Source organism: Pungitius pungitius, chromosome 19, assembly GCF_949316345.1.
Source record: "Pungitius pungitius chromosome 19, fPunPun2.1, whole genome shotgun sequence".
Taxonomy (NCBI): Eukaryota; Metazoa; Chordata; class Actinopteri; order Perciformes; family Gasterosteidae; genus Pungitius; species Pungitius pungitius.
The window spans coordinates 4,713,067-4,725,080 of NC_084918.1; the positions used below are offsets into that span (position 1 = coordinate 4,713,067).

Here is a 12,014-nt window from a genome sequence, read left to right on the forward strand (position 1 = left end):
CGCAATTAACAGGCATTCGAGCCAAAAATAGCAGCGTTAAAAAACAGGGGTCTGCCTTGAGGGTGGGAAGGAGGGGAGGAAGGGGGGGGGGGGTGCTGCAGATACCAGTGAGTTTGATCGTGCAAGACCAAACGGTCCCAACTTTAGAGATTTATCACCACAAACTTCCCCTGACAGTGCTTTTGTCGTTGTGAACATGGCTTTAAGAGCTCTGTCACTATCCCACCGCTTCAGTCTCTGTGGGATGCAGATAAAGATGTGGGGGGGGGGGGGGGTCAAGAGGTTGAGGAAAGTGGTCTTATCATTCCCTTTTGGCCTTCTCGCCAGATTCCAAACTCTGCAGGGCGCCAGCTTTCATGGCTTCGTCGGGTCGCTTTCTCACATTCCAAAAGGCAACTCCACAGACATTGTCCCTTTTAGCAGCACCTTCTTCCCCCAGTTCTTCAACACGTGAATCCTGCAAATCGCTCTTGAATCACACTCGACTGTTCCGCTTGTACCCAAAACGAAGCGGCGAGGGGGGGCTTTTGATGTTGGCAAGAGCGGTGAGTCAAGTCAAAGAGTGACAGAAGGAGGTCAGGAATGTGAGCTGTGAATGCTGGGAAATCAACAGGTCCGGAGCTGTGTCTGCTTGTGAATCCCTCCCTGCAGTAAAGACAGGTTACGGGTTACAAGGGGGGGGGGGGGCGGCAGGCTTGTACTGGAATCCAGATGTTCCTGTCTGTAGCTTCCTCCAGTTTATTGTTTGCACAATGAAAGGGTCTTTCAGCGGGTCTGATTCACTTCTCCAAGGTCCGGGGTCAGTCTGCCTTTAGTTCATTTGGCCCTAAATGCCTTGAATCAACACTGACGGATTAGTTTGAGGACATGGAAAGTGTCTCAACCACTCCCCCCCCCCCCACCCCCACTCTATACAATTCTATGTCTGTCTTCCTTTGTCTTCTGCTCTCATGTCCTCCCTCGCTTGTCTCTTTTCATGCGTGTCTTTGTCTTCCTTCTCAAAGACGCTCTCTTTGCATTTTCTCCTTTTCGTCTAATTTAGTCACGTCACGTGTCGACAGCAGTTGAATCAGTTATTGAACGATGCCCACTCGCCTACTATATACGGATTGACCATCAAAAAGAATAAACGAACTGTATGTGTCCTCTTCCCCGTTTCGCCTCCCTCCCAGTGTGCGTTTTTAAGTGAGAGGTTTTTTTTTTTTCCTTGGAGAGAGCACTCTGAGCCTATATTTCTTATTACGGACAGTAACTTTGAAGTTACACATAAAAAAAAAAAAAGCAATGCTCTCAACCGTCCAGTCCCTCCAGAAACCAGCCGTACAGCGAACTGATTCCACGGCTCTTTGATATAAAAACGCCGTTGGCTGCACGGAGCAAATGTGGTGCTTAAGTATTTGAATTTTAAATAGGCCAGCACAATTAAATACCCTTTCACTTCCGCCCGAAATGGGCAGCTCATCATATTCCCTATCCACTTATGGCTTGTATACAAAACAACGCCGGTTAATGTGGGGGGGTTCGGACCGTGCCAGGTCCTCATCTCTCTCTCAGCTAATGCCAGTTACAGGGCATGAAGGCAAGCCGAAGCACAGACCCAACGGGGTCGGACGGAGCCGGCGTGCGACGCTCCGCCGGACGATAAGTGCGCGTGACAGGTGACATTTCCACTGTGTGAAAGCTTCAGAGCCGACTGCCGCTCGCCAAAGGGTCCAATTTCAGCATGAATGTGGCAGCCTCCACCCGAAAAAACGAAATCCGCTCGACGTCTTCTGTCCAGAGCGGATGTAATGCGAGCTCCAAGTACAGGTTCACGTTCAGCCTCCTCCTGATGGTGTGTGACATTGCATCAAACAGAAGGTTCTCTCCTTTTAGGCATCTCTCATCGTGGGTGAACACCTATGCGAGTCCTTAATTTATTGTTCTGTACGCTACATGGCACATCCACGTGGACGTCGTAGCATCGCGACCATATGTGAACATTTCATTCCAAAGCCATACACATTCTCCGGCATCAACAATATTTAGAAACCTCTTCCACACATGAACCCTTTGTTTGGTTTTGTTTTTTTGTGCAGAACTTGAACTGTGCACAGGTACCGGTTTTACCACCTTGTTCACATAATGCATGCATTGTTTTTGATGCTTTTACATTCCATTGTTAAAGAGACAGATGTAAGCATCAGCGCAGGCTGTTTTACAAAACCAACAACGCAAAGTCTGTAAAGACTCTGCTATCTGCAGGCCTGTTCTCTGGATCAACTTGAAAGTATTTTCCCTCTTGTGTGACCACGTAGGTCTTTAATCCCGTACCCCATCGTGCAGAGGTTTGTTTCTTTGAGATGCTCTTGGGGTGAAGTCACCGAAGATTTTTGGATGAGGGAGAGCCGTTGGGGAAAAAAACGACTCAAATGTCTCAATTCGGGGTCTTTGCAAGTCTTGTCTACCTTTTGCTTTGCTCATCCAGACTCGGGCAGCATCACTTGTGTTATGTTGCATCTTGCCTGATATGTTACCACATCAGAATGTGCAGAGTTGCTTCAGCTTGTTTGAGGTCATTAAGACATTTCAGTGTTGCAGTGAAATCATGCATGCATGTGGTCCCACATTGGTTGAAAACACAGATAACTGCTTGACTCATTGCCAAGAGAAGTGTTACATGCTCGTACGTGTTCACTGAATTGTACACTATGTCAGTTTTACCAAAGAAACTTGGTGTTGATAGACTAAGTGGTGTTGATCCATGACGGACCATTTTCGCAGATGCAGATGCTTCCCTTTTGAGGAAAAAGAGCTCCGCCTAATGGGAATGAGTTTGATTCGGATGTGATCGCACATTTCTTTGACACTGAAGCTAAGGGTAGGGATTACTTTGATTGCGGCCTCTTGTGACTCTTTAAGCCCCCCAGTTGTCTCTCTGGGTTTTCTCTACTTTGACAACCATCAGGCAGACACAAAAGTTATTAAGACTGCAAAGTATTTCCCCTCCATCAATGAACTCACAAAGTGGATATTCAATTCTGATTATTCAGAAATGATTAAAACATGTTACGCATGTCTTTTACAGGACTGAATCCACATTTTCTCAAAAGTGCTTTTTACCATGCCAAAGGGAAATGTTGGGGGGGGGGGGGGAGTAGGTTCCTTTATACAATACATACCTTCCATTTTTTGTGATTGAGCTGACAAATTGAAGCCCGTAAGTAGGGGGTTGATTTTAAGCAAACCTCCGGCGCTTGCCATGAATCAGGCAATCACAAACTTTCACTATGGATTCATATGATTTACTCACAATTATGCCATGCCGTTCTAACGCCTTTGCATATGAAAGAGAGGAAGAAAGAAAATGTTCTTACCTGTTTTCAAGAGAGGATTTACAAGATCTTAATAGTATTTTGAACACTGTAAGGGTAGCAGCAAAACAACAGAAGACAGGGACAGCCTTTATTATCCAATTCCGTCATATTCTCATGATGTCAGTTAAGGGAGTTTTAAAATAACTTGTACTCCAAATATCACGAGGAAGTGACTATGGCCAAACTTTCTCATTCCATGGTGATGTTTCCTCAGCTGTTTTGGAGACAATGCGCTTTCGTCTTCTGCTCGTCGATATGCACCCGGAGACCCGGCAGAAGTCCATATGAGTCATTAGAAGAAAGGATTGTAGGTGAATAAATGGTGTGTTCATGGACCCTGGGTGTGCTTTTAGAAAATAAGTGAATGTGACTCATCCCTCAAACAGAAACCGAATAATGGGGCCACTGAGCAAGAAGAAAGATTGTTTCTTTTATGTGACTTACTCACGAGTGGGCATCGTAAATCCTCTCTGTGGTGTTTTCCTATTGGGATGTAGCTTGGGGCAATGTTGCTTCTTCCTAGTTCCTGAGGCCCCACGTCCCTCAAAGAGAAACGGCAAAGGGAACTGACATTTTGTCTCTGTGTCAGATTAAGGATAAAAAGAAAGTCTTAATCTTATTGTGACGTCCAGCCTAACTTCTGTTGCTACATCTTTTGCATGTTTATTTTCCAATGTGCGATTAGCTTTGCTTGATTACACAGCAAAGTTGTCAAAGTTAATACTGCAAATGTGGCATGACATCCCTTCAAACTAGACATCTCTCTACTAAATATACTTTTTTTTTTTCAATTAAATGTTTTGTGTGTGTGTGTGTGTGTGTGTGTGTTCTCGCCTAAAGGGTGAATGTGGTTAATTCATCCAACAGAGTAGTGTAAGCGGATGCAAGGCCTCCCTTGGGCTTTCCTCTCAACGAGTTGACAGAGAAATCAATATGTCTCCTCCTCCCCTCTTACACCCTTTTGCCCTTCAGGCAAACGTGATGTGGTGTGTGTGTGTGTGTGTGTGTACAGTCTGTTTTTCTGTCTGTGTGGGCATTCATGAATGTGCACAAAATGGCTGTTAACTGCTAAGTTAGCAAACCTTTATCTGCATCTAGTTCAGACAATTCAAATTTAACCTCGCACTGTGTATATTCCTTTAACATTGACATATTTTTTTCAGGGGACTTCATTTTTCATTATTGTTATATTAATATTTAGGGTTCCTGGCGGTACCCATCTGTGCTCAATTACAAGAGGAAATTTTAGAGGATGTTATTAAAATAATTTTGTGTCCATGTAGCAAACAGAGAGCTTTTACCGGGATTGAACTCAAGATTATTATATGGTTAGAATACAAGATGTGGTTTTGACTTTCTGGAAAATCTACAAATTCTCTTTCTTGCAGGGACGAGATGACGGATTCCACTCGTGTTAATGCGCTAAATGTGGGGCTGAAGCCAGGAGTCGACAAATGTTGTAGCATCGAAGATGGAAGCTGGTGTAAAACTAGTCTGACAACCTTTTTCGTTACACAAATAAACCGAAAGTTTAAGCAACCATCCATATGTTATATGTTAAGCAAGGTGCGATTGTGCCTGTTTAACTGTGCCCAAAAGACTGTGGGGCTAAAGTAAGAGGTTAGCTTAAATGCCTGCTGTTTTCAAAATAGTTTTCAAAAAACGTAAGAACTGTTTGGTTTTTACTTTTCTCTTTTAGCTTTCTCTTTTTTCTATCTGTAATTTAAGAGAGAATACAATAAAAGTTGGAGAGGCATTTGTTGACATATTTTAAAACCTTCGACACAGTAGGGTTAGCTGTTTTTGCCTGTTTTATGTCTTAATGCTAAGCTAAGCTAATTGCCTCCTGAATCCAGCTCCGTACTTACCGACGCGATAGTGAAATTTGATTTTTATATGTTACCAAATTGTCACTAGAATTGACACGAGAGGGTTGAAACCAGCTTTCATGAGCCAAAAACACTCCACATATTAAAACGTTAAACACAGCAGACAACCAGACTAGACAACTCTGTGGTAGTTACCTGTGGATCACAAGGTAACCAGGCCAGAACCTATTCTTTATCTTCTAACTTGGACTAATTAAATCAACGATTTTTTTTTTTTTTTTTTACCAAGGCCAAAAACCCATTGAGTTGTGGGATGATTTTCACATTGACTTCTATTCAATCAGGCTTCGTTGGCTTCACTTTTCTGATTAGGGGGTCGCCCGCCCGCTGCGTAGATGTGGAGCACATGATCCACACGCGGGTGAGCTACGGCCCACAGTGCACTCAGTCAGATGACTGCAGCATGTGATGTGGCTGAAGACTGAGGAAATGCAGGATAAAAACTACAGGTCGCACAATGATATATTACAGTGAGAGGTTTTTACATTTCTCGGCTTCTATCAAATTGAGGTTTTAAGGGGCATCTCTTGAGTGCATAGTTGGTGGTGTATGGTCACGAAGAACAACCGGAGCAACACAAAAAAAGTTAATTGTTTTAATCCTCGTCGAGGAGGAGAAAAGGCACTCGGTGTTGATCCCTAAACTCTGCGAAGGGGAATTGATATGTCGTATCCACGCTGGAGTAGGATGTCTCCACTCTCTGCTCAGTAAATGCTAGTTTCAACTCCAAAAATAGAAGCATCATGCATGTCTGATGCACCATGGCCATTTTCTGATTTTTCCTCCCTTCTGTGCTCTTTTGTTTCCTTTGCCGCTTTACTGCCTGGAAACATCCAACACAAAAAAAGTGACAAAAGACTGTGAACATACAGTTCATGGTGTGAAATTCACCCAGTTTGACAAACAACAAACATAAGAGACTATTTTAATGTCTCACAATACTGCTTATACTTTTAATTTGTAAATCATAGTGAACGACGTAATCTTTGTCTTGTCTGTTTCAAAGATATAGATATAGATATATATCTATATAGATATTCTGTCAATCAGAGAACAATCTTTGAATTTTGTCTTTTCAACCAGATAACTTTAATTCTAAATGGCCATTTTTAATGTTGTGATGCAGTTAGTTAGAAAATATGCTGCCTGGGTGAAGGGTCTGTGGTCCCAGCGGGAGCCGCACATTGCCCTTGTGTTTTAGCCAAGGCACAGACGCTCGTACAGATTATTGATGATGTCCACCAAGTGATAAGAGGGCTGAGCAGAATGGGGCAGCATTAAATCTCACTGATGCGGGTGGCTGTCAAATGAAGAAGATGCATTTAAGCAAAGTGAAAAAGTTCCAGAACATACTTTGCCTGTATATTTTTCATTTTTTAATTCTTTCTCTTTTTTTCTTCTTCTTGGCAGCGTCATCTGTGTTTCTGGTCATGGTTCATCTGTGTGTGTGTGTGTGTGTGGACTTGCAATTTTAGTGCTGAGGGTGTGATGTACACTTCAGACAGAGGCGTATATCAACGTGGATTTAATAACGGGCCATGTGGAACTGAGGTGACAAAAGCGCGTGTGGTTGTTATGAAGGATTTCATCAATGCCTCTTACATTGTCAAACTGCCCAAGTGAGATCTCAGAGGAAGGTACCCTACCTCATGGCGACGGTCACTGTGCCTGTTCTTTAACGACGAGGCGCTGATGTGCTGCAAACTCCCGCCGCTTAATAGCTGTGTGTGCAGCCTTGCTGCGGCTCATCCGGATATAATTGAGTCATTTTAAATGTACCTGCGTAGCCGGCAGAAGAGACATTGTGATTTAATTGTCGTGTGCTCGGCGAGGTCTCGGCCTGTCATAGTTGACATAATGAGTGTCAGATACAGAGAACACCCTCGTCCTGCTCAGGAGGCCATTAAGATCACTGTGACCCACTTGCACGGAATTATAATTTGCTCTTTAATGAGTTCCTTCAAATGAAGGTGGAAAAAAAACCCCATTACGGATTCTTATTTAAGACATTTTTTCTGAAATCACACGTTCTTTGGCCTTCTGATAATCTCGACGGTCCACATAGCAACTGAATGTAAATATTCAGTGGGCCGACATGTCTGTGCAATAAAACATGGAGCGTGTGTGCTGTTTACACGATACAGAGAAAGATTTGTGCCTGCTGCGCCGCATTTTGTACTGATTTAACCTGGAAATAAAACAGACTTCCTGGCCACATATATGGAATCTCTCCTGCTCGCAGCCCGTGATGGTGAGCAGGTTTCCGACCACTTCACATAATCACACCCGACCACGCTTCGGGCTTGGACATCAGTGGAAGTGCGGGGAGGTGGGGGTAGGGGCAGGGGGGGGGGGGGAGAAGAGTTTGATCGCTCCTGGCGTGTAGCGCCCCCAGCTGTACAGCTAATGGGATGTCAGGTTGAACTCGGTCCACACTGCAGCGGGATTCGACGCTGACTCCTTTTAAACCCTGCTGCCGCGACTCAAAAACGTTTTGGGGGTAATTTCCTTTTGTCGTGAATACGAAAGCCGCCCTGTGCCTCTGAGGATCTTTGGTGCATTTTTACTGTATTTAACAGCTGGAACATCGAATCAGGGATCAAATGCACCCCCCCCCCCCCCCCCCCCCCCGGTCTCACACACACACTTAAATCTGTCGATTTTTCTTCAGGGGAATAATACGACTGGGCTTTGTGATGAAGTCATCGGTGAGACACGCAGGCTTTCCAGCTAGGCAGCTAAAACCCGTGACTCACGTGAGGACTTAGTGACGGACGTTTCTCCAGATTCTACTTCTTATTGCACTTCATCACAAGAATGGAATCAAAAGGGGTGAATATTTCATCAGTTTGGGAACAGTGGGAGCCAGATGGGAGCACACATCAACCACGTAACAGGATTAAAAGATGTGAGCCCCTAAGATAAACAATGGAAGAAGATTTTAAAGCAGAATATTTTTTGTTTGGTATTGGTTGTTTATTCCCAAACCAATAGGCAAAGCCCGTCCCGGAGGTGTACAAAAGGCTGGGAAACAAGGTCGTCCTACTCAAATGTAATATGTATAGATGTATTAAGAAAGTAACGCTAATGCTTCTTTTAACTCGCCTCCCTCTTGGTGTCTTAATGTTCATGGAGACGGAATATTAATTGGTTTCGGGAGACCACATTTTTTCTCATTGCTGCATATTTCATAACACATTTGTTTGTTGTTGTGTGATCCCCTGAAGTCTTTTGACAGGCAGGCGGGCTGTCTACTATCAGTGGAAAGTCAAGAAGAGAATGCTAAGTTGCTGATTGAGACGGTTCACCATATGACAGCTGGCAGTTGCTTTGATGAGCAACCATTCATTATTCAATGTTAAAAATGATTGCAGAGGAGCAATAAGGGAGGCTTTGATCGATAGGCAAATCCCTTATTTATTTAGGGCCCGTTGAACTAAAAAATGCTCGCAGTCGTGTTTGCATGACAAATGTTTAAAACGGCAGATGCAGAAATGCAGCTGCATCTATTAGACGCTTGCTCGTAGCGAAAGCATATTTGTTCACTTTTTACAATACACGGAACATCTGATAAATATTTTATGGTCATTACTCTCATTTTGTATTATTATAACACCAGTCATTTCATTTGACATGGCATAGAAAATACTAAAGTGCACTTATGAGCCAAAAACAACTGCATCGTATTACACCATAATGCTAATTTAAAAATCAACAACATGAATGGGAATATATTCATGGTTACAGTTATTGCTGCATCATGAGTCCTTGTGTCCCGTCTGAAATTACATTCTCGTAACAACTGACGTCTTTACGTGAGGGCATTCTGACATAATTGCTGAGTGGCAGAAGCGTTTTTTTCTCACTTTACTTTAATATGCTTCTTATAAGGAATTTCCTCTGTCTTGATATTCAGACCTGAGATCCGGGAAGAAGTCGCCTTTCGATCGCCCGCTGGCCGTCACTTTAGACTCTGCTTCGTTGACCTCGGGACCCTTTGTTTACCGTCGACGTCCACGCTTTTCATCCCCACCACAGAAGGACGCACTCGCATTCTCTCACGGACGTAACCCCTTCAACCACATCTTCGCGCTGCCACGGGGAGACCAACAGCCGGGCGGAGAGACGCGCTGTCATGTGACCCCCCCCCCCCTCCCCTCTGTTCCCCAGCTGATCCACGTCTCATTGTCCCTCTCCTTCACTGCCGCGGCGATCCGACATGGCCTCATAGTGCCACTTTCACTTCTTCAGCCCGGGTCTGATCTCACACCCCTCACTTCCCGTCCTCGTCACTTCAGGCCGTTATTAAGTCATTTAATTAATAGCTGTTCAGCTTCCTCCCACGCATGAATCCGTAATGGCAGGCAGATTCGCCGCGCTGCCACGTCGAGTCGCGAGCATCGGTTTTGGTATCGCGCATCGGATGTGTTGTGCGCTCGGGATAAATATGTTGCACGAAGTGATCACCTCGGGACTCAAAGGAACATCCGTCTTTGTGCGCTTCGGGCCGTGTTTGATGCCGACTCTGAGATCTAGACCAGTGGCTGCGTTGTGGCCATCGGCTAAACCCTCAAACCTCCGTGTGGGAGATTATAAAAACCCTGCTTTCAAATGGCGAGCAGCGGCGCACCGGGGCTTTGGATGACTTCAGGCTAAATGTATGAAAAGGGCAGTTTGGTCCATCGGGGGTGTAGTGGGATCTGGGTGGAATGCAGCCGAGGCCTTTGGTGCCTCTTTTTTCGACACTCTCTATCACCCTGGAAACCAAAACTGGATGTGCAGCCAGCGAGACACTGACTCTGAAATCTCTGAAGCGAAGGTGCCTCGGCAGCAATACCTTTTGACTGTTAAACCTTTATGATTGAGGCTCACAACACACACAGGCGCGTTGTTAGAGTGCATCAAACATTCAATAACTGTTTACGTACAAGTACGGATGCGTCACGTCGACAAGTGTATTGACGCAACTGCACTTATCCCCGTCTAACATGTCGCTGTAAGTGCTAAACGGGGGCGTTGACGTACACAGCAAAATCCTTTAGAGTTAATTTTCCGGTGTCGGGCAAAAGTGTTGAAGTGCAGAGTTGAAATCACACTGCAAAAAGATTCAACTCTTACAGAGTCGATTGTACGAAAGAGCTGGAGTCATTATCCAGCGTCAAGATCAGATTCATTGGCAACAGGAACCACAGGGTTGTTGGTTCAAACCCTGGCTTACCCATGGGCTAAAATGTAAACCCCATGTGTTAAAAATGCAACACAAGTTGCTTTTGATAAAAGCACCAGCTAAATGACGTTCTATTCAACACTGGGCAGATTTATTTTGACAATTATTCAGAGTTAAATTGTTTTGATTTAACACTGACAAGATGGGGACAAGATAAACACCAGCTTAGAGTTAAAATTTAATCTCACAGAGTCAATTAATCTCTCACAAAATTTGCTGTGTAGAGAAGCTTTTCCCCTTTTCAACCTTTTTTCTTTCATCCGTCTTCGTGATACCACGAAGCTGCTGAATCTCTTTTTTTTTATTCCTGCGGCTTTCGACGTTTGTGTTTCCCTGAAAGCAAACTGGCTGTCATTTCACTGTCTTAACTCAGGCGACATTATACGAGCGCAGTGGGGTTTGGAGTCCTCCGAGGCGCTTTGCAGGTGGCTCATTCACTGGGGGGGGGCGACAGCGGGATCGGTTCCTCCGTAGCACACCGGCTCCAAGCTGAATAGCGTCGGGTGTAATCCCCACCTGCTTCCTCACTGTTTAAATCCCTAAACGTTGGGATTCATTTCGTCTCCCCTCTCCATTTTTGTCTGGGTCTCTTTTCAGCAAAGCAGGGATACAGCGCCAAGGGATTATTCAGAGTGCGCCCTGTTTATGTTGTTTGTGCAGGAAGAAAGTGATGTCAAGGCATTTCCACTTCCACGTGGCATCAAGAGTCCAAATAGCATCCATGAGCACATGCAGTTTCACATTTTCACGCGACCGCACAAATGTTGCACAGTCTACATTCCTTCCGCCCGCCTCTTGTTATCTGCTTCATAAAAGGACTCTTTGCACAGAGTCAACGTCTCTCTCTCTCTCACCGCTTCATTGTGCCATTTAAAGCGGCCACAGAAACGGACGCGGGTGCACAAAGCCTCACCTGAGCCACCCAGGGAGTGCCCGCTCTCGCCTTTCACGGCGGTGCAGTTTCGTATTGGCCCGCCAACAATGGACCACATTGCACGTGCATGTGCGTAGCGTGTCTGTCATGGCGGGGAGGGGGGGGCTTTTTCTGTGCACAAGAGGAGGGGTCTCTTGGAGTTGGGGGGGAGAGAGAGCGACCTCCCCGGCTCCCAACACATGGTGCCCAGACTAAACAAGGAAGATGAATGTTTCCTGAGCGCAGCCCGGCACAGAGGCTGTGGCTGACTGAATGAATGGCGTTCAGAGCAGAGGGCCGTTTGTACGAGAGGAGAACGAGTCGTGTAGCAGAGAGCAGTCTCGGGGACAATCACGTGCAACGAGCTCTTTGGACGTGGTGCTGTCTCTAAAAAAAAAAAAAAAAAAGAAGTCAGGCCGGGCATGTTGTGTAAGTAGTCTGACAGGATTTTAGAATATCCAAGTCGGTTTGCTCATCACGTGGAGTATTACTCGGCCTTTGAAAAGAGCCTTTCTTTTTTTTTTGATGGGGTCACCTTTTAAACCTGACATCTTAAATATCCTATTTAATCTCCTTCACTTCAATTACGCCCATATTTGTTTTGCCTCCAAAAGCTCTCCAACGCAGAA

The 12,014-nt window shown here is 45.0% G+C and overlaps 1 protein-coding gene across 9 annotated transcripts in view; it reads left to right on the forward strand.

Annotated features, from left to right (window-relative positions):
- The window catches only part of si:ch211-285f17.1 (sickle tail protein homolog), an 80,161-nt gene that overhangs the window by 15,339 nt on the left and 52,808 nt on the right, over window positions 1–12,014 (forward strand). The window lies entirely within an intron of this gene.